Source organism: Eleutherodactylus coqui, chromosome 4, assembly GCF_035609145.1.
Source record: "Eleutherodactylus coqui strain aEleCoq1 chromosome 4, aEleCoq1.hap1, whole genome shotgun sequence".
In the NCBI taxonomy this organism is placed as follows: Eukaryota; Metazoa; Chordata; class Amphibia; order Anura; family Eleutherodactylidae; genus Eleutherodactylus; species Eleutherodactylus coqui.
This window is the reverse complement of record NC_089840.1, coordinates 94,880,401-94,907,542: the sequence shown is the minus strand read 5'-3', so window position 1 is coordinate 94,907,542 and position 27,142 is coordinate 94,880,401.

Here is a 27,142-nt window from a genome sequence, read left to right as displayed (position 1 = left end):
TGTTTGATAGGATAGATTGACAGCACCCACACACGGGTATATACCGTACACTTTCAGCAGGCCCCCCAAAAATTTAAAGAGTGTATATTGTTGTTAGATAGCATTAATTGACAGCACCAACACACGGATATATACCGTACGCTTTCAGCAGGCCCCAAAAAATGTAAAGTGTGTATACTGTTGTTAGATAGCGTAGATTGGCAGCACCCTCAAACGGGTATGTACTGTACGCTTTTAGCAGGTAAAAAAGCTTAAAAATAGAAAATTGATAAGGGTATTGTTACTTCCAATCTACTCTCTGTACATCACTGGCAGTATACTGCATAAAACCGATAACAGTATGCAGTGTACAGACGGAATGCTTGAGAAACAATTTGTGCACACTACTGCTTCCAGCCAGCTAAACTACTGATGCACACAATGAGAGAAATTGTAGTCCTAGAAAGGACTATTGGGTTCTTGAAGCAAGGATCCCTGCCTAACCGCAACCTTATCCCTACCCTAACGCTTTCCCTATAGCAGCAGCTCTATCCCTCAGCTCATGCAGCATGCATGTGAGGCGAGCCTCAGGTGACCAGAGTTTTAATACTTGGAGGTCACCTGATCAGCCCAGCCAGTCACTGCTATAGATATGCACAGGGTTGACACGTCACAACAGAAAGTGGTAAAGCCTTTCCTGCATGTTTATTGGCTAAAAAATGGCATTAAACATGCAGGGAGGGGAAATGAAATTTCCTCGTGGTGCTCCGTTCGAGTAATGAGTACATCAAGCAGGCTAATGCTCGAACGAGCATGTTCGCTCATCTCTAACTACAGTGTGTTGATTAGTTACCAATATTAACTGCTTTGTGTGTGCATTCTGGATGTCAATAACATCAAATAGGGAATGAGTAATGTTATCAAAAGAGTCTCCCAATGCTTCTATAAGCTGAGTGTTTCTCAATGAATTCAACAATAGAGATGAGCGAACCTACTCGTTTCGAGTAATTACTCGATCGAGCACCGCGATTTTCGAGTACTTCAGTACGCGGGTGAAAAGTTTCGGGGGGTGCCGGGGGCGGGGGGAGGCGTGGCAGCGCGGAGGGTAGCAGTGGGGAACAGGGGGGATCCCTCTGTCTCTCCCTCTCCCCCCACTCCCCGCTGCAACCCCCCACTCACCCACGGCGCCCCCCGAATCTTTTCGCCTGAGTACAGAAGAACTCGAAAATTGCGGTACTCGGGCGAAAAAGGGGCGTGGCCGAGTAGGTTCGCTCATCTCTATTCAACAACATTCCAAATGGACCACCCAAAGCCGCCCCTGTTTTCTATGCCCAATGAGTATGCTTGAAATTTACTTTTTTCTCATCTATATCACAATAAAATAGCATATGTGTTGATAAGGAAACTCCTCATTCTCGCATACCCATGTAGCTGGTTCTAATTCTGTTAGTGAACATGTTCCTCCTGCACCTTTAGGTATCCACCCATAGGTTTTATTTCCACACATTGCATAAACTCCTTCAGGAAGACTAACTTGTGTCTCATAAATAAAAGGTATCAACAGTAGAAATCAAGAGTGCATTATAAAATACACACCAAGAGGGATTTGTGTAAGTGGTAATGGTTTCATAATACCTTGAAGGAGTCAAGGTTTATTCTTACTTGGGTCTATAGACATATCCCTAGCTCCATCACCTACATGATCAGGCCCTTGTAACTCTTTCTCTATTAAATATTCACCAATGTCTATGCAATGTGTTCTGTTGCTAGTGGGGTGCTACACTATAAGATATCTACCAATGTCTCTGCAGTTTGTTCTAATGTCCAAAGGAAACCTAACTGCAGCCGACACCATCACTTAAAGAAATATGAAAGTCAGGTAGATTAACTGAGCTGTACGAGGGTTCGTCTTTTACAGAGAAAGCTGTAGGTTTTTTTTGTATTATTTTGGGGTACATTAAAGAGTGGTCAAAATTTTTGGGGGGGAAGCAGCGGTAACTAAAACATCCATATTTCTGGCATATAGGTATCAAAAGGAGGTCCCCTCTTTAAGACCCCCTCTAGGAGCCAGTAAGAGTGGTCGCTCTGTAAGGCTGCATTCACATGGCTGAGTGAGAGTTATGCCCGAGAATCTCAAGCGCAAGTTGCATTAGACTGCCCAAGGATGCATAGTGTGCTGGCTAGTACCTCTGGACAGGGGGCATTGCATGTTAGATTCTGGACTGTCAATTGAACCAAATTAGTGCATGTGCCATTTGCTTTCACACAAACCATCAGCCCATGTAAAAAAGGTGTATAGCCTAATTGGCTATAATGGGTCTAACTGCTATCTATAAAATGTATGGACAGCATCCTGATAGGAAAAAAGCCTATGTAAATGGGCCATTTCTGGATCTCTCATGGTCATACCTGAGCTGTACATGTATTACATGCATGTTCATTCATCTGAGTGGTGCTAAATTATCCCTGCAGTAACTTCAATTGTAAAGTCTGTTTTCTGTGTCCAGCTCCTGGCAACCACAAGCAATTATCTCCAATATGAAAGGGGATATATGTCAACCTTGTTAAATAGTTTTCTCAGAATGCAAGTCTATAGCAAGGGACCTCATCAATAAAATATTTAGCAAATGTGTTAACACACTTTTTTAAGTGTACATTAAATATTCTTGCTCACCTAGAAGGTACTTCATAGCCATTTTGTATAGATGACCAGATATGTACAATCCAAAATCTGAAACGCTGGTGACATCTACTGGATATTTTATTTGATACATCCGAAGAAATATAGCTTAAACTGTATGCATCATTAAAGTTTTCTTACCAGAAAACTACTTCCTTCCCAATATTGCATCAAACATCTTTCCAGTTACTTTGACTTCAATGTCCCTGAAGCCAGAGTCCATAAGGAGCTTGGTATATTCAGATGGCGTCCGTTCTTTGCCTTCTGTCTGGACCAACATGCTCAGGGAATACAGCAGGGAACTTACTGGGCCACTTCTGTCCTCATTTATAAAAGCAACAACCAGCAGCACTGCAGCTCCTTAACATGAGCAATAGGAAAAAAAGGGGTCAATCATAGTCATCACTATCATAAACAAAACCATTAGACATTCTCATTTTCTTATCCTGCCATGCCAATAAGCCCATTTTATAGTTATCTCTGTATGTTTGTATGCTCAGGGCTCAGTCAGAAGAGCATTGTTTTTTGCGCACCTATGTGCGCAGAAAAAAAGAGATCCTCACATTAGCAAAATGTGCGTAACCATGGCTCCATATGAAAGTAATAAGATGCAGGCCCCCCTTCAGTGAAGGGCTTTAAAAACTCACATTGCTCACCTAGCAGCGCTGTCCGGGCTAAGGCATGTCTTCTCTCTCCAATGCTGGCACTGATCTAAAGCACTTTCAAGAGACGGGGATTTAAAAATCTCCACCTCTTGAAAGTGCTGGTCTGACTGGCTGAGCACTTAGCCAATCAGAGTCAGCGCTCAGACATTCATTGAATTCAATGCCGGGGACCAAGTGACAAGACGCGCCGGAGACATGAGTATTAGAGATGAGCGAACGCGTTCGTCCGAGCTTGATATTCGTGCGAATATTAGGGTGTTCGGGATGTTCGTTATTCGTAACGAACACCATGCGGTGTTCTGGTTACTTTCACTTCCTTCCCTGAGACGTTAGCGCGCTTTTCTGGCCAATTGAAAGACAGGGAAGGCATTACAACTTCCCCCTGCAACGTTTAAGCCCTATACCACCCCCCTGCTGTGAGTGGCTGGCGAGATCAGGTGTTCGCCTAATATAAAAGTCGGCCCCTCCCGCGGCTCGCCTCAGATGCCTGGTGAGTTAGATGAGGGACAGTGCTGTTTATACCGGAGCTGCTGTAGGGAAAGAATTGGTAGTTAGTGTAGGCTTCAAGACCCCCCAAAGGTCCTTATTAGGGCCACTGATAGCTGTGTGTTGGCTGCTGTTAGCAGTGGCATTTTTTTTTTCTCAAAATCGGCTCTGCAGAGCGTTGCACCTGGCATTAGGGACAGAAGTGCTGCATAGGCAGGGAGAGTGTTAGGAGTGAGTGTAGCCTTCAAGAACCTCAATGGTCCTTTCTAGGGCCATATTTATCCGTGTGCAGTACTGTCCAGGCTGCTGTTAGCTGTGCTGCATTTTTTTTGGGCTTCTCAAAATCGCCTCTGCAGAGCATTGCACCCTCCATTGATACTGCAGGGAAAGAATTGTATAGGCAGGGCCACAACACAGTTATTATTCATAGAATATACGCAGTGCTGCCTTTTGGTGGAAAAACAAGTGAAAACAAATCTATTTGTCCAGCCTCTGTCCGTCCTTACGGGCGGTGGACACGTGTGAGCTGCGTGAAAAACATTGCTAAATCATACGCACCCAGCTACGCTTTACTGCTGGCTTCGCCATTTGCTTTCCTTAATTGGGAAAAAAATACCTGCTCTGCCAGAGTTATAATAACTCTGCTACCCTCACGTTCTGTGACACATTAGCAGGGACACAGCACAGTTATTAAACTTCTCATGTTCATTGAATATACGCAGTGCTGCCTTTTGGTGGAAAAACAAGTGAAAACAAATCTATTTGTCCAGCCTCTGTCCGTCCTTACGGGCGGTGGACACGTGTGAGCTGCGTGAAAAACATTGCTAAATCATACGCACCCAGCTACGCTTTACTGCTGGCTTCGCCATTTGCTTTCCTTAATTGGGAAAAAAAATACCTGCTCTGCCAGAGTTATAATAACTCTGCTACCCTCACGTTCTGTGACACATTAGCAGGGACACAGCACAGTTATTAAACTTCTCATGTTCATTGAATATACGCAGTGCTGCCTTTTGGTGGAAAAACAAGTGAAAACAAATCTATTTGTCCAGCCTCTGTCCGTCCTTACGGGCGGTGGACACGTGTGAGCTGCGTGAAAAACATTGCTAAATCATACGCACCCAGCTACGCTTTACTGCTGGCTTCGCCATTTGCTTTCCTTAATTGGGAAAAAAAATACCTGCTCTGCCAGAGTTATAATAACTCTGCTACCCTCACGTTCTGTGACACATTAGCAGGGACACAGCACAGTTATTAAACTTCTCATGTTCATTGAATATACGCAGTGCTGCCTTTTGGTGGAAAAACAAGTGAAAACAAATCTATTTGTCCAGCCTCTGTCCGTCCTTACGGGCGGTGGACACGTGTGAGCTGCGTGAAAAACATTGCTAAATCATACGCACCCAGCTACGCTTTACTGCTGGCTTCGCCATTTGCTTTCCTTAATTGGGAAAAAAAATACCTGCTCTGCCAGAGTTATAATAACTCTGCTACCCTCACGTTCTGTGACACATTAGCAGGGACACAGCACAGTTATTAAACTTAGATTATTCATTCACTAGAGGCAGTGGGGCCTTTCGTTTTCCAAAGAGGGAAAAAATTATATTTGGCCTGCAGTCTTGCGCCAATTTATTTCCTGCCTGTGAAATCAAATCACTGGTAATACAGCATGCTGAGGGGTAGGCGTAGGCCTAGAGGACGTGGACGCGGCCGAGGACGCGGAGGGCCAAGTCAGGGTGTGGGCACAGGCCGAGCTCCTGATCCCGGTGTGTCGCAGCCGACTGCTGCGCGATTAGGAGAGAGGCACGTTTCTGGCGTCCCCACATTCATCGCCCAATTAATGGGTCCACGCGGGAGACGGTTATTAGAAAATGAGCAGTGTGAGCAGGTCCTGTCCTGGATGGCAGAAAGTGCTTCGAGCAACCTATCGTCAACACGCAGTTCTGCGCCGTCCACTGCTGCAAATCCGAATCCTCTGTCTGCTGCTCCTCCTTCCTCCCAGCCTCCTCACTCCACTACAATGACACCTGCTCAGCAGCGGGAACACTCCCAGGAACTGTTCTCGGGCCCCTGCTTAGATTGGGCAGCAGCGGTTCCTCTCCCACCAGAGGAGTTTATCGTCACTGATGCCCAACCATTCGAAAGTTCCCGGGGTCCGAGGGAAGAGGCTGGGGACTTCCGCCAACTGTCTCAACAACTTTCTGTGGGTGAGGAGGACGATGACGATCAGACACAGTTGTCTTGCAGTGAGGTAGTAGTAAGGGCAGTAAGTCCAAGGGAGCAGCGCACAGAGGATTCGGAGGAAGAGCAGCAGGACGATGAGGTGACTGACCCCACCTGGTGTGCAACGCGTACTCAGGAGGACAGGTCTTCAGAGGGGGAGTCAAGGGCATCAGCAGGGCAGGTTGCAAGAGGCAGTGCGGTGGCCAGGGCCAGGGGTAGAGGCAGGGCCAGACCGAATAATCCACCAAGTGTTTCCCAAAGCGCCCCCTCGCGCCATGCCACCCTGCAGAGGCCGAGGTGCTCTAAGGTCTGGCAGTTTTTCACAGAGACGCCTGACGACCGACGAACAGTGGTGTGCAACCTTTGTTGCGCAAAGCTCAGCCGGGGAGCCAACACCAACAGCCTCACCACCACCACCATGCGCAGACATATGATGGCCAAGCACCCCACAAGGTGGGACGAAGGCCGTTCACCGCCTCCGGTTTGCACCCCTGCCTCTCCCCCTGTGCCCCAACCTGCCACTGAGATGCAACCCCCCTCTCAGGACACAGGCACTACCGCCTCATGGCCTGCACCCACACCCTCATCTCCGCTGTCCTCGGCCCCATCCAGCAGTGTAGTTCAGCGCACCGTTCAGCCGTCGCTTGCGCAAGTGTTCGAGCGCAAGCGCAAGTACGCCGCCACGCACCCGCACGCTCAAACGTTAACCGTCCGCATAGCAAAATTCATCAGCCTTGAGATGCTGCCGTATAGGGTTGTGGAAACTGAGTCCTTCAAAAGTATCATGGAGGCGGCGGCCCCGCGCTACTCAGTTCCCAGTCGCCACTACTTTTCCCGATGTGCCGTCCCAGCCCTGCACGACCACGTCTCCCGCAACATTGTGCGCGCCCTCACCAACGCGGTTACTGCCACGGTCCACTTAACTACGGACACGTGGACAAGCACAGGCGGGCAGGGCCACTACATCTCCCTGACGGCACATTGGGTGAATTTAGTGGAGGCTGGGACAGAGTCAGAGCCTGGGACCGCTCACGTCCTACCCACCCCCAGAATTGCGGGCCCCAGCTCGGTGCTGGTATCTGCGGAGGTGTATGCTTCCTCCACTAAAGCACCCTCCTCCTCCTCCTCCTCCTCTGTCTCGCAATCAAGATGTGTTAGCAGCAGCATCTCGCCAGCAGTCGGTGTCGCGCGGTGTGGCAGCACAGCGGTGGGCAAGCGTCAGCAGGCCGTGCTGAAACTACTCAGCTTAGGCGATAAGAGGCACACGGCCCACGAACTGCTGCAGGGTCTGACAGAGCAGACCGACCGCTGGCTTGCGCCGCTGAGCCTCCAACCGGGCATGGTCGTGTGTGACAACGGGCGTAACTTGGTGGCGGCTCTGCAGCTTGGCAGCCTCACGTACGTGCCATGCCTGGCCCACGTCTTTAATTTGGTGGTTCAGCGGTTTCTGAAAAGCTACCCACGCTTGTCAGACCTGCTCGTAAAGGCGCGCCGGCTCTGCGCACATTTCCGCAAGTCCCACACGGACGCTGCCACCCTGCGCACCCTGCAACATCACTTTAAGCTGCCAGTGCACCGACTGCTGTGCGACGTGCCCACACGGTGGAACTCTACGCTCCACATGTTGGCCAGGCTCTATGAACAACGTAGAGCTATAGTCGAATACCAACTCCAACATGGGCGGCGCAGTGGGAGTCAGCCTCCTCAATTCCTTTCAGAAGAGTGGGCCTGGTTGGCAGACATCTGCCATGTCCTTGGTAATTTTGAGGAGTCTACCCAGGTGGTGAGCGGCGATGCTACAATCATTAGCGTCACCATTCCTCTGCTATGCATCTTGAGAAATTCCCTGCAAACCATAAAGGCAGCTGCTTTGCGCTCGGAAACGGGGGCGGGGGAAGACAGTATGCCGCTGGATAGTCAGGGCACCCTCCTGTCTATTTCTCAGCGCGTACAGGAGGAGGAGGAGGAGCATGAGGAGGATGAGGAGGAGGGGGAAGAGACAGCTTGGCCCGCTGCTGACGGTACACCGGCTGATTGCCTGTCATCCTTTCAGCGTGTATGGCCTGAGGAGGAGGAGGAGGAGGAGGATCCTGAAAGTGATCTTCCTAGTGAAGACAGCCATGTGTTGCGTACAGGTACCCTGGCACACATGGCTGACTTCATGTTAGGATGCCTTTCTCGTGACCCTCGCGTTGCACGCATTCTGGCCACGACGGATTACTGGGTGTACACACTGCTCGACCCACGCTATAAGGAGAACCTGCCCACTCTGATTCCCGAAGAGGAAAGGGGTTCGAGAGTGTTGCTATACCACAGGACCCTTGCGGACAAGCTGATGGTAAAATTCCCAGCCGACAGCGCTAGTGGCAGAAGGCGCAGTACCGAGGGCAAGGTAGCAGGGGATGTGCGTAGATCGAGCAGCATGTACATCCCAGGCAGTGCAACAGTCTTTAAGGGCCTGGCCAGCTTTATGGCTCCCCACCAAGACTGTGTCACCGCTCCCCAGTCACGGCTGAGTCGGCGGGAGCACTGTAAAAGGATGGTGAGGGAGTACGTAGCGGATCGCACGACCATCCTTGGTGACGCCTCTGCCCCCTACAACTACTGGGTGTCGAAGCTGGACATGTGGCCTGAACTAGCGCTGTATGCCCTGGAGGTGCTTGCTTGTCCTGCGGCTAGCGTGTTGTCGGAGAGGGTGTTTAGTGCGGCTGGGGGAATCATCACAGATAAGCGTAGCCGCTTGTCAACCGACAGTGCCGACAGGCTAACACTCATCAAGATGAACAAAGGCTGGATTTCCCCAGACTTCTGTTCTCCACCAGCGGACAGCAGCGATACGTAAGCAATACGTAGGCTGCACCCGCGGATGGAAGCTACGTTCTCTCTCACCATCCAAAACGGGGACATTTCTGCTTCATCAATCTGTGTCTAATATTCCTCCTCCTCCTCCTCCTGCTCCTCCTCCTGAAACCTCACGTAATCACGCTGAACGGGCAATTTTTCTTAGGGCCACAAGGCTCACTCAAATAATTTTTCAGAACAATTTTTATAAGTTTCAATGCGCTTAAAAGCATTGGAACTTTAACTTGAACCAATTTTTCGTTACACTGGGCTGCCTCCAGGCCTACTTACCACTTAAGCCACATTAACCAAAGCGATTAATGGGTTTCACCTGCCCTCTTGGCTGGCCATGGCCAATTTTTGGGATGTACATTAGTACTGTTGATACAGCAATTTTTGTGGGCCCTCGCCTACAGTGTAATCAAATTAATTTTTAGGCCACCTGCATTACAGCTGACGTTACCTCAGCTGTGTTGGGCAATGCAATGGGATATTTTTGTGTACCGCCGGTGGGTTCCAGGGAGCCACCCATGCTGTAGGTGCACACTGAGTTTTTAATACATCTGTACACTTCTAAAGAACCCGTCTGACTGGGGCATGCAGTGTGGGCCGAAGCCCACCTGTATTACGCACGACATTACTACCTCAGCTGTGTTGGGCAATGCAATGGGATATTTCTATGTACCGCCGGTGGCTTCCTGGCACCCACCCAGGCAGTGGGTCCACAGGGAGTTTAACCTACATGTGTCCACTTGTAAAGAACCCCAGTCTGACTGGGGCATGCAGTGTGGGCCGAAACCCACCTGCATTAACCCTTTCCAGTCCACTGTGTGACCTGTGAAGACATTAGGGTTTAAGGCTGTACAGCTCCGTTGTTGGTAGACGTCCGTCGGGGTTCTCTTACTGTATATTGCCAGCCTCTCTGCTGTCGGAGCCTATCCTACGTGTCAGCTCATGCAGTACTGGCTTTAGCCAGCATATAGCGCCGTTGTATAACAGCAGAAAAAGAGTAAGCCCCCTAGGAAAACCATATACAAATTGGATTGGAAAGGGTTAAGCACAACATTACTACCTCAGCTGTGTTGGGCAATGCAATGGGATATTTCTATGTACCGCCGGTGGCTTCCTGGCACCCACCCATGCTGTAGGTGCACACGGAGTTTTTACTACATCTGTACACTTATAAAGAACCCCAGTCAGACTGGGGCATGCAGTGTGGGCCGAAGCCCACCTGCATTAAGCACGACATTACTACCTCAGCTGTGTTGGGCAATGCAATGGGATATTTCTGTGTACCGCCGGTGGGTTCCAGGGAGCCACCCATGCTGTGGGTCGACAGGGACTTCACAATAGGGAGTTGTACCTGCCTGTGTCTATGAATTAAAAAGCCCGGTCTGACTGGGGCATGCAGACACCTTGACAGAATGAATAGTGTGTGGCACATAGGTTCCCCATTGCTATGCCCACGTGTGCAGCTCCTGATGGCGGTGGCACAGGATTCTATTTCTCATTGCTTCTGTACAGCATTGTGGGCTATCGCTCCGCCACTTTTAAAGAGGGTCGCTGCCTAGCCGTGCCAACCTCTGCAGTGTGTGCCTGCGGTCCCTCGTCATGGCAGACGCAATTCTAAATAGACATGAGCGTGGTGTGGCATGAGGGCAGCTGAAGGCTGCCCAGGGACACTTTGGTGTGCGCTGTGGGGGGGAGGGGGGGCGGTTGGGCAGCATGTAACCCAGGAGAAGTGTCAGTGGAGTGTCATGCAGGCAGTGATTGTGCTTTGTTGGAGGTAGTGTGGTGCTTAGCAAAGGTATGCCATGCTAATGAGGGCTTTTCAGAAGTAAAAGTTGTTGGGAGGGGGGGGGGGCACTCTTGCCGGTATTGTGGCTTAATAGTGGGACCTGTGAACTTGAGATGCAGCCCAACACGTAGCCCCTCGCCTGCCCTATCCGTCACTGTGTCATTCCCATCACTTTCCTGAATTGCCCAGATTTTCACACATGAAAACCTTAGCGAGCATCGGCGAAATACAAAAATGTTCTGGTCGCCCATTGACTTCAATGGGGTTCGTTGTTCGAAACGAACCCTCGAGCATCACGGGAAGTTCGTTCCGAATAACGAACACCCGAACATTTTGGTGTTCGCTCATCTCTAATGAGTATACATTTTTTTTTATTTTTTACAGCAGCTAGAGATGATTTTCAGGGAAGAGCTTCAATTTCAAGCCCTTCCCCGAAAATCACTGCAGGGGTTGACTGCATCCCTTTGTTTTCAATGGGGCTGGCTGCCGCGCCGGCCCCATTGAAGGCAATGGGAGAAGATCCTGATCCTCTGCCACAGCTGTGACAGCTGTGGCAGGGGATTTCTTCATCCTTGCGGGGAGCCCCCTTGTCACTGAACACTGTGATAGTGCTGTCACAGTGTTCAGTGATGAGTGGACTCCCCGCGGGGATATTTTACGCACAGCACAGACCTTCCTGGTGCACGGATGTCCTATCTTTTGCAGGCACGAGTATTTTGAGCCTGTAAAAGATGGACATGTGAACACTACATAGGGAACCTATGAACATTTGCATGTCAGATGAGAAACGTCAGAAGACAAACACTCTTCAAACATTGCTGGAAGAACACAAGCTAGTGGTGGTGGCGTTATGGTCGGAGGAATCTTTTCATGGCATTCTCTTGGCCCGCTCATTCATGTGGAAGGTATTCTGAACCAATTTGGTTATGAATCCATCCCTGCAGATCATGTACACCCATACATACTGTTTGTCTTTTCCGGGGTACAAAGGATCTTCCAGAAAGGTAATGCAGTAAATCACACAGAAGAAGTGTCCGACAGTAGTTGGCAGAGCATGACAAAGACTTACAAGAACTTCCATATCACTTATTTCCCCCAGACTTGAACCGAATTGAGCATCTGTGGGACCACCTCAATCATAGTGTTCACTGTATGGATCCTCCCCAACATCCCCTCCAGCAGCTGTGAGATGCACTGCAGTCAACATGGCTCCAGATACCAGTGAAAGCCTACCAGCACCTTATTTAGTAACTTCTAACCTACTTAACTGCTGTCCGTCAGGACACGGCAGTTACTCTAGATATTAACTGGTGATAATGTGACTTGACACTGTATATACCATGTTTAACACCTTAATGATGCAGCCTTTATTATATTTTAGTTTTTTTTCTTTCCCACTTTTAAAAAAATGACAACTTATTTTTCAATCATAATAGCTATCTGAGGGCTTGTTTTTTGTGTAATGACTTGTATTTTTCAGTGGTACTATTTTATATTATACTAGCTGATATACCCGGCTTCGCCCGAGTTAATTTGGTACTGGTGTTTATCTAGTGTTCACATGGAAAATGTTATGAAGTCGTGGTTACTTTAGATATACCGAGGAAAAAAACTATGTTCACCATTCTGCATGGTTCTTTGCGTTACCCAGGAAACACCACATGGAAGTAACCATGCAACGTTTTCTTTATATAAAATTACATCAGGAAGTGAGAGAATTAGATTACGTACGTAAAATTTAGTTGTTAATTCTTTTGCGCTTAGAATTGAATAATCGAGTTGAGACCCATTAATTTTTCCTATTTATGACATAATCAATGCTCGTGCCAAATTTCATGTTTCTATGACATCGGGAAGTGAGAGAATTAGATTACGTACGTAAAATTTGGATGCTAATTCTTTTGCACTTAGAAATGAATAATCGAGTTGGGACCCATTAACTTTTCCTATTTATGACATAATTAATGCTCGTGCCAAATTTCAAGTTTCTATGACATTGGGAAGTGAGAGAATTAGATTACGTACGTAAAATTTTGATGCTAATTCTTTTGCGCTTAGAATTGAATAATCGAGTTGGGACTTATTAACTTTTCCTATTTATGACAATCAATGCTTGTGCCAAATGTCATGTTTCTTTGACATCGGGAAGTGAGAGAAATAGATTACGTACGTAAAATTTGGAGGCTAATTCTTTTGCACTCAGAATTGAATAATCGAGTTGGGACCCATTAGATTTTCCTATTTATGACATAATCAATGCTCGTGCCAAATTTCATGTTTCTATAACATCGGGAATTGAGAGAATTAGACTTTGTACATAAAATTTTGACGCTAATTCTTTTGCACTAGAATTGAATAATCGAGTTGGGACCCATTAGCTTTTCCTATTTATGACATAATCAATGCTCGTGCCAAATTTCAAGTTTCTATGACATCGGGAAATAAGAGAATTAGATTACGTACGTAAAATTTGGACGCTAATTCTTTTGCGCTTAGAATTCAATAATTGAGTTGGGACCTATTAGATTCTCCTATTTATGACATAATCAATGCTCATGCCAAATTTCATGTTTCTACGACATCGGGAAGTGAGAGCATTAGATTACGCACGTAAAATTCGGACGCTAATTCTTTTGCACTAGAATTGAATAATCGAGTTGGGACCCATTAGCTTTTCCTATTTTAGACATAATCTATGATTGTGCCAAATTTCATGTTTCTACGACATTGGGAAGTGAGAGCATTAGATTACGCACGTAAAATTTGGACGCTAATTCTTTTGCGCTTAGAATTAAATAATCGAGTTGGGACCCCTTTAATTTTCTTATTTATGACATAATCAATGCTCGTGCCAAATTTCAAGTGAGAGAGTTAGATTATATACGTAAAATTTTGATGCTAATTCTTTTGCGCTTAGAATTGAATAATCGAGTTGGGACCCATTAACTTCTCCTATTTATGACATAATCAATGCTTGTGCCAAATTTCATGTTTCTATGACATCGGGAAGTGAGAGAATTAGATTACGGACGTAAAATTTTGACGCTAATTCTTTTGCGCTAGAATTAAATAATCGAGTTGGGACCCATTAGATTCTCCTATTTATGACATAATCAATGCTCGCGCCAAATTTCATGTTTCTAGAACATCGGGAAGTGAGAGCATTAAATTACGCACTAAAAATTTGGAGGCTAATTCTTTTGTGCTAGAATTGAATAATCGAGTTGGGACCTATTAACCTTTCCTATTTTAGACATAGTCTATGATTGTGCCAAATTTTATGTTTCTACGACATCGGGAAGTAAGAGAATTAGATTCCGTACGTAAAATTTGGATGCTAGTTCTTTTGCGCTAGAATTGAATAATCGAGTTGGGACCCATTAACTTCTCCTATTTATGACATAATCAATGCTTGTGCCAAATTTCATGTTTCTATGACATCGGGAAGTGAGAGAATTAGATTACGGACGTAAAATTTTGACGCTAATTCTTTTGCGCTAGAATTAAATAATCGAGTTGGGACCCATTAGATTCTCCTATTTATGACATAATCAATGCTCGCGCCAAATTTCATGTTTCTAGAACATCGGGAAGTGAGAGCATTAAATTACGCACTAAAAATTTGGAGGCTAATTCTTTTGTGCTAGAATTGAATAATCGAGTTGGGACCTATTAACCTTTCCTATTTTAGACATAGTCTATGATTGTGCCAAATTTTATGTTTCTACGACATCGGGAAGTAAGAGAATTAGATTCCGTACGTAAAATTTGGATGCTAGTTCTTTTGCGCTAGAATTGAATAATCGAGTTGGAACCCTTTACTTTTCCTATTTTGGACATAATCAATGCTCGTGCCAAATTTCATGTTTCTACGACATTGGGAAGTTGGAGAATTAGTTGCGAGTCAGTCAGTCAGTCAGTAAGTCAGTGAGTCAGTCAGTGAGTCAGTGAGTCAGTGAGTCAGTGAGGGCTTTCGTCTTTATATATATAGATTTTTATTTTTTTTTTCTGAAAATGTTCTGCAACTATCTTCTTACTGTCATAACTTTTTTTGGTAATTTTTCTGTTGACAGTTATGCGAGGGCTCATTTTTTTGTGGGACATTCTAAAGTTTCTATCGGTACCATTTTGGAGTACAACTTTGATCATTTTTTATTACAATTTTTCTTGGAGACGGGGTGACCCATAAAAGTGCAATTTGTGTATTTTTTTTCCTTGATGATGTTGACTGTGCAGAATAATGAATGCATTGCTTTCATAGATAGTACTTTTACAGACACAGCAACACCAAATGTGGGTTTTCTTGTTTTAATGTTGTATTATAAATTTGAGGAAAGAGTTTTAAACTTTATTTACTTATTTATTACCAGACAGAATCACAGGGGTGCAGCTTGAGGGACACTTGGGAAATAGTGATGACAATATAATTAATTTCTAGCTGTCCTTGAACAGGAAGCCTTATCAGGGAGCAACAAAAAACCCCTAAACTTTAATAAAGCAAAATTTGATCAACTCAGAATTAAGGCCCATTTACACGGAGCAATGATCGCTCAAAAAAATAGCTAAAAAGCGATCGTTTGAGCGATAATCAATGCGTCTAAACGTGCAGTTGTCGTGCATGTTTCGTGCACTGCTAGCTGATTTTTAAATTCAAGCCAGCCTAGAAATCGTTGTGCGGTCTTATCAGGACCGCAAGCTGAGTTTTTCGTGGGTAATGCGGATAGCATTGTTTCGGCTATTAAACCTGTCGGAGAACAAAGGAGCTGAATGGACATAAGAACCCTCCAGCTATTAACTGCATTCACCTGAAGGCTTAATTTGCACACAAATAAGCTATTATGTAGTTTGAGTGATTTTTGAATGAACATCACAATGTGTAAATGGGCCTTTATACTTGGCAACATAATTGGGACAATGTCTTCAAAAATAACAGTACAGACGACAAATGGGAGGTTTAAAAACATCCTAATTACCTTATGTGAGCAGTTTATACCTTTTAAAAATTAAAGAACTACAAGTAGAAGGAAACCAATGTGGCTCAACAAGACTGTAAGGGGGGCAATAATAAAAAAAAAGGAAAGCATTTAAATTATTAAAACAAAAAGGCAGTGAAGAAATGCTAAAAACATACAGGGAAAAAATAAACTATGTAAGGAAAAACTGCCAAGGAGGAGGCAGAGAGGCTGATTGCCAAAGAGCAAAAATAACCCTTAACTATTTTTCAATTATATAAGCGTTAAAAGGATTTGCACTGAGAGCACTGGCGCATTAACAAATAATGCAGGAGAAACCATAGAAGATGATGGTGGGAAGGTGAATCTATTAAATAGTTTTTTTTCTCAAGTGTATTTACAAAGGAAAAAGAAATGTTACATGAGATTCAGGGGGATAAAACGAAACCCCCACTAAATATCACCTGGCAAACGCAGGAGGAAGTGCAGGGCCAGTTCAAAAGGATTAGCATTGACAAATCATCGGGCCCAGATGGAAAATACCCGAAGGTCCTAAGGGAACTAAGTGACGTAATAGACAGACTGCTATTTCTTATATTTATGGATTCTATTGGGACCGGCATTGTACCACTCAATTGGCGTATTGCCAATGTGGTTCCAAAATACAAAAAGGGGTCAAGAAGAGAGCCTGGTAACTATAGGCCGGTAAGTCTGACTTCAATAATTAGAAAAATATTTGAGGGGTTTCTGAAAGATGCCAGTCCTAGAATACTTGTGAAGGTTCCCAAGGCTACATGTACATCAGCTATTGAGAGATCTTTACACAATGCCTGTAGAAATCTAAATACTGTAATATTGAAGTATTGTAGTATTTTATATAAGCAATCTTAAGTTAAAATCCCCTTTGGATACTAAGTCAGAAAGACAATACAAATTTTTGGTACTGCTATGGCCATAACAGTCTGAGATCCAGCCAGTCCATATGTGGTGGAGCAGCATCCAGGGGTACTTAAAAGCGTGAAAACTTCACTCACATCATTCGATGGAAATAAATCTTTATTGTGCCCATGTCTAACAACCTTTCAACCACTGCTGTGGTCTTTGTCAAGTCAGTGCATATACAAACAAAGTTTACTTAAGTACAAAAACATCACACCCTTATAAACAATTACCGCACCATATACAAATTAAAATCCACATGCTTCCAAAACACACCTCATAATTGAATGACTCCAATGTCGGATGCAGGTGTCCTCCATATGAAAATGATTACCATCATGGCCACCATGCGGTCACTCCACCTGGCGTCTCCTGGGTCTGTATCGCACATGCGCAACCCCGGCCGCTGCTCTCAAGATAACCATCACTGATACATCACCAACATGTCCACTACCCATCCCTAAACATTTCATCGTGCATGGCCACACTGTAAGCCAATTGCACTTTAGGGTGATGGATGCGGTACCGGTAAATCAAATAGGTGGTGATAGGGAGAGACAACTGAGACTATTGGAAGTCAGGTGGATCTTTGAGTTAGACACGCTACAACCCAAGGGACGCAACATTGAGTACAACCCTATATTGTATGTACTCTAATTGAGCGGAACATGCGCTTATGGGTCAGGTAGTCGTTTTCTTTGCGTTTATTGATTACATGATTTTAACCCTTTCCAATCCACTGTCTGACGTCTAAAGACATTATGATATAAGGCTTTACAGCTCCGATGTTGGAAGACGTCCGTTGGGGTTCTCTTACTGTATATTGCCAGCCTCTCTGCTGTCGGAGCCTATCCAACGTGTCATCTCATGCAGTAGAGGCTTTAGCCAGCAGATAGCACAGCTTTATAATGGCAGAAAAAGAGTAAGCCCCCTAGGAAAACCAGGATACAAATTGGATTGGAAAGGGTTAATTTTAGTTTTGTATGTCTTTTAGATACCAGTATGCATGGACACCCTGGAATGCCAGATGCAGGATGCGGTGGACATTTCAATCCAAAACACTAATGTGGATGTTATTATTCGTCTAATTGAGCAGCATTGTGTGCCATTTATCCCACTTATACAAAGAACTATATTAAGTCAATTTAAAATAAAGAATATTTTGTGCAGACACTCCAGTTGGGGACAGGTTTTTCTTAATGGTAACATGTGTGCGATAGGGGAATTCCACCAAGGCTAGGGGGATGGGGTGCTAAGGATGTATATACAGGGGGTGATAGAGTGAAGTACATGATTATGAAGTGGATGTTTGGCTAAAGAGGTGCATTTGCCCCTCTATTCATGGTTTTTCCGATGTTTCCTTTTTTCCCCCCTTCATTCTTCCCTTCCTCTCCTCCTCACTTTTCCCAGGTGCAAAGTGTAAGACAGCTCTGCAAGTGAGGTTATGTCACTGTGGGGCACAATGGATAGCAGTGAATGGTGTGCTTTTCCCGGGGTACGATATATTGTGAGTGGACGACAGTTCCCGCGCATGCTCGGTGTGCTGATCGATAAGGGGTTAATCTCATTGCACACTGTAAGTAATTCTAGACGCATGCGCAGTAGGTACACATTGCTGCAGCCGATCAATGAGTGGCTAGCGCATGCACAGTGGACATAATGGTGACGTACTAGTGTTGGCTGTCGCGAGAGTAGCAGCCGGGGTTGTGCTGGTACGATATTGGCCCTAGACACGTGCGCAGTGTGTGAGCATTGCTGAGGCTGATTAGTGAGGAGCTAGTGCATGCGCAGTGGACATGTTGGTGACGTATCAGTGATGGTTATCGCGAGAGCAGCAGCTGGGGTTGCGCATGTGCGATACAGACCCAGGAAACGCCAACGCCAGGTGGAATGACTGCATGGTGGCCATGATGGTAATCATTTTTTATATGGAGGACACCTGCATCCGACATTGGAGTCATCCAATTATGAGGTGTGTTTTGGAAGAATACGGATTTTAATTTGTATATGGTGCAGTAATTGGCTATAGGGGTATGGTGTTTTTGTATTTAAGTAAATTTTGTTTGTATATGCACTGACTTGATAAAGACCGCAGCAGTGGTTGAAACGTTGTTAGACATGGGCACAATAAAGATTTATTTCCATTGGATGATGTGAGTGAAGTTTTCATGCTTTTCAGTACCCCTGGATGCTGCTCCACCACCTATGGACTGTCTATATATATGGTTCAGGATCCAGAAATATTTCTTTGAGTGTCCATGAGCAATTTTTTTAGAAGATACCCTCCTTGGACACAAGCTATAGTTGTGTGCTGCTTCTAACCCTGTTTTGGTATGCATCTGAGATCTAGTGATATAGCACACCATTTATCCTGCATAATGAAAAAAAACCAGAAACAGAATTACACTTTTGGGCCACCCTATTGCCAAGAAAAAAAAAGGAATAGAGTGTGATCAAAGCTGTATGTACCCCAAAATGGTAACAATAGAAAGCACAGAATATTGCTGGAGAAACATTTTCACACAGCTCCATATACTGAAAATTAAAGCAGTAACATTTTTTTAACTAATACAACTTCCATTCTACACTACCAATGCAACACTATTTGGCATACCGTGTTTCCCCGAAAATAAGACAGTGTCTTATATTAATTTGTGTTCAAAAAGGTTTAACTTTTTTACATGTATAGCTGCCTGGACACTATTTAAATTGACTTTTTTAACTAACTGTTAGCAGGGCTTAATTTTGGAGTACGGCTTATATTTCAAGCATCCTCAAAAAGCCTGAAAAAATCATTTTGCATCCTTAAAAATTCTGGAAAATAATGCTATGTGTTATTTTCAGGGTATGTCTTATTTTCAGGGAAACAGGGTAATTATAATCGGAATGACTTACATAATAAAGTTATGTCATATTTGCCATAAAGTGTACGCTGTTTAACCCTTTCCAATCCAATTTGTATCCTGGTTTGTCTAGGGGGCTTACTCTTTTTCTGCGGTTAAACAGAGGCGCTATATGCTGGCTAAAGCCAGTACTGCATGAGGTGACATGCTGGATAGGCTCCAACAGCAGAGAGGCTGGCAATATACAGTAAGAAAACCCCGACGGATGTCTTCCAACATTGGAGCTGTACAGCCTTAAACCATAATGTCTTCAGAGGTCAGACAGTGGATTGGAAAGGGTTAATCAAGAAAAGTGCAATTACATTTTTTCCATCTCATTTCATTTTCTAAAAAGGTTCTTAGTATATTGTATGGTACATTAAATAGTATCATTGAAAAACACAACTTGTCTAACAAAAGGCAAGCCCTCAAGCAGATACTTTGCCAGATAAAGTTATAGTTTTTTTCAAAGTGGGGAGGAAAAACAAATGAAACATGTACTCAAGGGGTTATAGTTGTTTGCATTATGTATGGTTCACACAAACCCATCTTGCTTGAAAATACCACATTTGTCACTTATGAGGCTTTGTGTGCCTTTATTTAATGGGCAAAGCACATATGCAACCCACACTTTTATTCTCATCACCTTAATTGCTACACTTTTTGCCAATTGCCTCTTGGAGAAGTCAATTACACCGTACTTTATTGCAACCCGTTTCAGTGTATAACAACCATCGCCTTTTTCAAGCAATAAAACATGACACATAAAACTGAACCAACATATATTATAAATGTAATGCACTCAATCTTGATCAACACGCTGAGCGCCAAGCTGATTAGCATATGGCATCATCAGAGGAGGAGATAGTCAACTGACGGAGAAACGTGGGTCACATGATACCATGGAACGCAACGTCCGTTCCAATGTGAAGGTACCAAAGTATACTTAACTATCCTGCTCCTCACCTCTATGGTAGTTTCCTCACATACTGAAGTCCACATGGACATGTCATCAAGTATATTAAGTAAGATGAGGAACGGGTATAGCGATCTTTAATCTGAAAAGCAGCACCTGTTTGGGAATGATAAAATTTGTCCCCCTTCACCAAATTCCCACAGCACGAGCAACCCAAACATTTATGTGCAATTTTATTTACATTTGTCTTGTTTTTATTTTTATTTACAGTTGACTAGAGATGAGCGAGCGTACTCGGAAAAGCATTACTCGCTCGAGTAATTTGCTTTATCCGAGTATCGCTGTGCTCGTCCCTGAAGATTCGGGTGCCGGCACGGAGCGGGGAGCTGCAGGGGAGATCTTTCTCTCCCTCTCTCCCGCCCGCTCTCCCCTGCTCCCCGCTGCGACTCACCTGTCAGCCGCAGCGGCACCCGAATCTTCAGGGACGAGCACAGCGATACTCGGATAAAGCAAATTACTCGAGCGAGTAGTGCTTTTCCGAGTACGCTCGCTCATCTCTACAGTTGACACTAGTTGTGGTCATGGCGAGAATCTTCAGCTTCGTGATGGTCCAATATCTTTATTGGGTTATATCCAGGCGTTAGGTACATGTCCCGCATATATATAGATTTGAGAGAAAATCATTGTAAAAATTAATAAAGAAACTAATAAGTCAATGAGTTTTAATTTAATCTACATGAATATCTGAGAGATTGCTGTTGGATAATTAATGTTAATTAATAAAACTAGAATTAATTAACACGATTGGTCTCATTCACCTGTATTTTAATATACTTGGGTATGTTGGGAATATTCAAAGGGCTTTTCATAAAAAATTATTTTTTTTCCTTAATGGATGGCAGAGGGCGTAATTCCTAAATTAGGAGTTTGTAGTGTTAAAGTATGAGCATATTTATTATATTCCATCATACATATGAGAGGTGACTTTTGCGGTTATGAAGCTATAATAGCAGCCCTCGTTAATATAAACCTAATATGGTGAGATTTCTCTCTCACTCTCTCCCCCGTTAACCCCCATTGTCCCCCCGAGCACGCTCAGACAAGAATGCAGTTACTCGAGAAGAGTAAGGCTCGCTCGAGTAACTGACTTATCCGAGCATGCTCGCTCATTTCTAGATTGGACCCATCAAGTGACTGTGCATATCTTGGAAACAGCATAAAAATTGTGCTATTGGTTTCTTCCCGTCTTGCTTAAAAGGCTAGAAAACTGATATTCCATATGGACAATTCAGACATATCAGAAGAAATTGTTCCTTGAAAGATGTTTTTTAAAGAACAAGCTCTAATCCTGAAGAAACATTTTAGAGATAAGGGGTACCGACAAACACTGATAAATTCTGCCCGTGAGAAGGTATTGATAGAACCAATGCCGCAAACAAGAAAAGAGAGTCAAAATCTGAAAAAAAAATTATCTCAGTCATAAGACTCGGTTTACCACCAAGTATAGTTCCCAACCAGAGGCATAACTTAAAGATTCGGGGCCCCAATGCAAAATCTGTAACAGGGCCCCCCAACTATAGTGCTTTATATAGTGCTTTAACACTAGGCTAGCTATACGGAGTAGGTTATGGGCCCCCCTAAGGGTTATAGGCCCGGGAGCAAGCGCATCCCCTGCATCCTCTATAGTTACGTCAGTGCTTCCAACATAGCCAGATTAAAAAATTATTGAAGGAAAAATGGCACACCCTGAGAGGAGACCCGTTCCTACAGACTGAGATTCAGGAAACTCCGATGGTCACCATTCAAAAGAATAAGATGCTGTGAAATATTTTGGTGCCTTCATGAGAAATATCCTTTTCTTAGAACCCATGGTGGGGGGGGGGGCGGGGGTAGATCGTGAACAAAGAACTATCAAAATGAAAGCAATTCCTGAACTGTGGCTTGGATTACATAGTTTTTCCTATAAAATACCCATGTGGCTTAAATATTTTTAAATATATAGGGCGTATGATCAACCCACTGAGTTCCTGCATGAACAAACATAGGTTTAATGTCCTGATGGGTTACACTAAGCATAGTGTCTCATGACATTTTCTTGACAAACATAATAAAAATGCTTCAAAACTCTGGGTGACCCCACTAAAGCCTATAAACTCAAGATTCTTTTCATGACTTAATCACAGTTGAATTTGGTGGTTCAGCGCTTTCTGAAAAGCTACCCACACTTGTCAGACCTGCTCGGAAAGGTGCGCCGGCTCTGCGCACATTTCCACAAGTCCCACACGGACGCTGCCACCCTGCGCACCCTGCAACATCGGTTTAATCTGCCAGTGCACCGACTGCTGTGCGACGTGCCCACACGGTGGAACTCTACGCTCCACATGTTGGCCAGGCTCTATGAGCAGCGTAGAGCTATAGTGGAATACCAACTCCAACATGGGCGGTGCAGTGGGAGTCAGCCTCCTCAATTCTTTACAGAAGAGTGGGCCTGGTTGGCAGACATCTGCCAGGTCCTTGGAAACTTTGAGGAGTCTACCCAGATGGGGAGCGGCGATGCTGCAATCATTAGCGTCACCATTCCTCTGCTATGCCTCTTGAGAAGTTCCCTGCAAAGCATAAAGGCAGACGCTTTGCGCTCGGAAACGGAGGCAGGGGAAGACAGTATGTCACTGGATAGTCAGAGCACCCTCCTGTCTATATCTCAGCGCGTTGAGGAGGAGGAGGAGGAGCATGAAGAGGATGACGAGGAGGGGGAAGAGACAGCTTGGCCCACTGCTGAGGGTACCCATGCTGCTTGCCTGTCATCCTTTCAGCGTGTATGGCCTGAGGAGGAGGATCCTGAAAGTGATCTTCCTAGTGAGGACAGCCATGTGTTGCGTACAGGTACCCTGGCACACATGGCTGACTTCATGTAAGGATGCCTTTCTCGTGACCCTCGCGTTACATGCATTCTGGCCACTACGGATTACTGGGTGTACACACTGCTCGACCCACGGTATAAGGAGAACCTTTCCACTCTCATACCCGAAGAGGAAAGGGGTTCGAGAGTGATGCTATACCACAGGACCCTGGCGGACAAACTGAAGGTAAAATTCCCATCCGACAGCGCTAGTGGCCGAAGGCGCAGTTCCGAGGGCCAGGTAGCAGGGGAGGCGTGGAGATCAGGCAGCATGTACAGCACAGACAGGGGAACACTCTCTAAGGCCTTTGACAGCTTTCTGGCTCCCCAGCAAGACTGTGTCACCGCTCCCCAGTCAAGGCTGAGTCGGCGGGAGCACTGTAAAAGGATGGTGAGGGAGTACGTAGCCGATCGCACGACCGTCCTCCGTGACACCTCTGCCCCCTACAACTACTGGCTGTCGAAGCTTGACATGTGGCCTGAACTCGCGCTGTATGCCCTGGAGGTGCTTGCTTGTCCTGCGGCTAGCGTCTTGTCAGAGAGGGTGTTTAGTGCGGCTGGGGGAATCATCACGGATAAGCGTACCCGCCTGTCAACCGACAGTGCCGACAGGCTTACACTCATCAAGATGAACAAAGCCTGGATTTCCCCAGACTTCTCTTCTCCACCAGCAGACAGCAGCGATACCTAAGCAATACGTAGGCTGCACCCGCGGATGGAAGCATCGTTCTCTATCACTATCAAAAACGGGGACCTTTTAGCTTCATGAATCTGTGTATAATATTCATCCTCCTCCTCCTGCTCCTCCTCCTGAAACCTCACGTAATCACGCCGAACGGGCAATTTTTCTTAGGCCACAAGGCTCAGTCATATAATTTTTGTAAACAATTTTTATACGTTTCAATGCTCATTAACTCCTTAGTGACCAAGCCTGTTTGCGCCTTAATGACCAGGCCAAATTTTGCAAATCTGACATGTGTCACTTTAACATGGAAAAACACCAGAAAGGTTTTGCATATCCAAGCGATTCTGACATTGTTTTTTCGCCACATGTTGTGCTTCATTTAGGCGGAAAAAATAGACCGAAAGAAATTGTGTTTATTTATTAAAAGCGCCAAAATTGGGAAAATTTTGAAAAAATCGTCATTTTTTCACATTTCCAACTGCAATATCTTAAATATGTGCAAACATAATATAGAAATTTTTGCTAAGATTTATATTTCCACCCGTTTACTTTATTTTGGGCGCACATTGGAAAAACTTTCGTTTTTTTTTAACTATTTAGGAGACGTACAAATTTAACATTACTTTTTAGCATTTTGAGGAACACTTTGTTTTCCTATACCAAGCCGAGATTGGAAAGGCTCATGAGTGTCAGAATAATAGATACCCCCCCAAATGACCTCATTTTAAAAACTACACCCCTTAATGTATTCACTGAGGGGTGTCATGAGTATTTTGACCCCACAGTTTTTTTTCAGGAATTAATTCAATTTAGAGGAGAAAAAGTAAAATTTCATATTTTTGCAAATCTGTCATTTTAAAGACATATTTTTTTCCTATAGTTTACATGAAAATCAGGATTTACACCCCAAAATGGATACCCCTATTTCTCCCGTGTTCAGAAATATACCCATTGTGGCCCTATTGTTATATCTGAGTCCACAACGGGGCCCAAAATGAAAGGAGTAGTCAGTGTCTTTCAAAACAGAAATTTTGCTTGAAGTCCTTTTAGGCCCCATAGCACACATGTAGAGTTCTTGAGCGCCCAAAACCATAGAAAACCCCCACAAATGACCCCATTTTGAAAACTAGACCCCTTAAGGAATTTATCTCGGGGTGTACTGCATATTTTGACCCCACAGTTTTTGAATGAATTCAAACCAAGCAAAAGGAAAAAATTGTGATTTTCGTTTTTTCGGCAATTCTGTCATTTTAAAAACAGCTTTTTTTGTACAGCACACATATGAAGGAAGACTTGCACCCAAAAATGGATACCCCTGTTTGTCCCGTGTTCAGAGACATACCCATTGTGGCCCTAATCTTATGTCTGGATACACAACGGAGCCCAAAATGAAAGGAGCGACCGGTGGCTTTCGGAACACAAATTTTGCTTGAAGTCCTTTTAGGCCCCATTGCCCACTTGTAGAGTTCTTGAGCGCCCAAAACCATAGAGAACCCCCACAAATGACCCCATTTTGAAAACTAGACTCCTTAACGAATTTATCTAGGGGTGTACTACGCATTTTGACCCCACAGTTTTTGAATAAATTCAAGCAAAGCAAAAGGAAAAAATTTGGATTTTTGTTTTTTTGGCAATTCTGTCATTTTAAAAACAGCTTTTTTTGTACAGCACACATATGAAGGAAGACTTACACCCCAAAATGGATACCCCTGTTTGTGCTGTTTTCAGAAATATACCCATTGTGGCCCTAATCTTATGTCCGCATGCACAACGGGGCCCAAAATAAAAGGAGTAATCGGTGGCTTTCAGAACATAGATTTTGCTTGAAGTCCTTTTAGGCCCCATTGCCCACTTGTAGAGTTCTTGAGCGCCCAAAACCATATAGAACCCCCACAAATGACCCCATTTTGAAAACTAGACCCCTTAACGAATTTATCTAGGGATGTACTGCATATTTTGACCCCACCGTTTTTGAATAAATTTAAGCAAAGCAAAAGGAAAAAAATAGGATTTTCATTTTTTGGGCTATGGTGTCAATTTAAAAACAGTTTTTTTTGTACAGCACACATATAAATGAAGGCTTTCACCCCAAAATGGATACCCCTGTTTGTCCCGTGTTCAGAAACATACCCATTGTGGCCCTAATAGACTTACAGGACCCATGGCTAGGCCTACAATGAAAGGAATACCCGTTGGATTTCAGGGTACCACTGAATAAATTTCAGGCCCCATTGCCCACTTATAGAGCCATTGAGCGGCCAAAACTATAAAGAACCCCCTCAAATGACCCCATTTTGAAAACTAGACCCCTTAACGAATTCATCTAGGGGTGTACTGCGTATTTTGACCCCACAGTATTTGAATGAATCTAAGCAAAGCAGAAGGAAAAAGTTACCATTTTCAATTTTTTTGGCAATTTTTTCAATTTAAAAACAGTTTTTTTGTACAGTGCACATAGGAATGAAGACGTTCACCCCAAAATGGATACCCCCGTTTGTCCCGTGTTCAGAAACATACCCATTGTGGCCCTAATCTACTTACAGGACGCATGGCAAGGCCTATAAAGGACGGAACACCTGTTGGATTTCAGGGCACAACTGAATAAATTCCAGGCCCCATTGCTTATTTGTACAGAATAAAGATTGACTCCCTAAAAATTCCCCCCCCTCCCCCTCCGCGCCTTTTTTGGCGTTCGCAAATCTTAGATAAAAGTAAAAATGTGAACTGTGTAGTATTTCCGAAGACAGGGGTAATTACGGAGGCTGGTTGGAATGGGCCCATGGGGCAATAAAACCGGGTATTCCCCCCCCCCTCCTCTCATGCTTTTTGGGGGTATTTCATGACCTCAGTGGCGGGTATGGGGTGTAAAAAGTGGCGTTCCGTGAGTCTCCGTAAGCTTGATGAGGTGCGGCAGTCTCACACAGAAGGCGCTGAACAAGGTGCTCCTGGAACTGCAGGAAAGCGAGCGTTCCCGGGGCTTCTTGTAAAATACGTATCACAGGTAGCGGTCTGAATAACGCCGGGCTCACGCAGCCGTAGGCGGAATCCGCTTGCGGAGGCCCACAGCGGATCCCATCTGTGAGCCCGGCTGTGACCCTGCGTACGGCTGTGTAATGTACTGCGCATAACTGCCTACTCACACAGGCGGTCATGCACAGTACACCTTTGTTTGTATTTCCCGCACCATCGCTTAGCGA